Source organism: Penaeus monodon, chromosome 25 (genome assembly GCF_015228065.2).
Source record: "Penaeus monodon isolate SGIC_2016 chromosome 25, NSTDA_Pmon_1, whole genome shotgun sequence".
NCBI lineage: Eukaryota > Metazoa > Arthropoda > Malacostraca > Decapoda > Penaeidae > Penaeus > Penaeus monodon.
The window spans coordinates 26,262,316-26,262,992 of NC_051410.1; positions in this window are offsets into that span (position 1 = coordinate 26,262,316).

Genomic DNA, 677 nt, shown 5'->3' on the forward strand with positions numbered 1-677 from the left:
TCTCTGAGATTTGGTTTATTATGATGGTAAGAAGCACACTTTCAACTACAACACTTTGACAATATTTCAGTGGCGAATAATGTCACGCAAACCTGTAAAGAAATCCCTGAAGCAAAAGAAACTGACCCCGCCCTGAAATGAAATGCCCAGCATAAAATGCCTTGATAAATCTACAAAGCTTATTGTTCAATATAAAGGGTAATTCCGACGACAAGAGCGGCTCAGGGAATGAGGGCACGACTCTCGCTAAGCTCGGAGGAGAGAAAAGAGGAGAAAGGCAGCTCGAAGCACGTAAACGAGAGGAGGTGGAGGGACGGTTAACCTAAGAGAGGAATAGTGAAGAGAGAGAAAGTGGGAATGACAAGGAGAGCGTAAATAATTTCTAATAGCCAGCTTAGTTAAAGTAATAAAGTAACGAGTGAAAAAAAAGTTCATGCAATAGGACAAACTCAGTTCTTTTCATGGCGCATGGAGCATTTTACTCGAGTTCAGTGAAAAGAGGATATATAACAGATGGTGCCTACATACAGCTATTCTATTCAGTAATACATCGTGGAATTAGAAATCAGGGAGAGAATGAAATGGAATAATCTAACACGGAAATATCTAGTTTAAGTGTTGCACTATATAGCGACAGTTTAGGGCGCACAACACATACTTGCCAAATATATAAAATG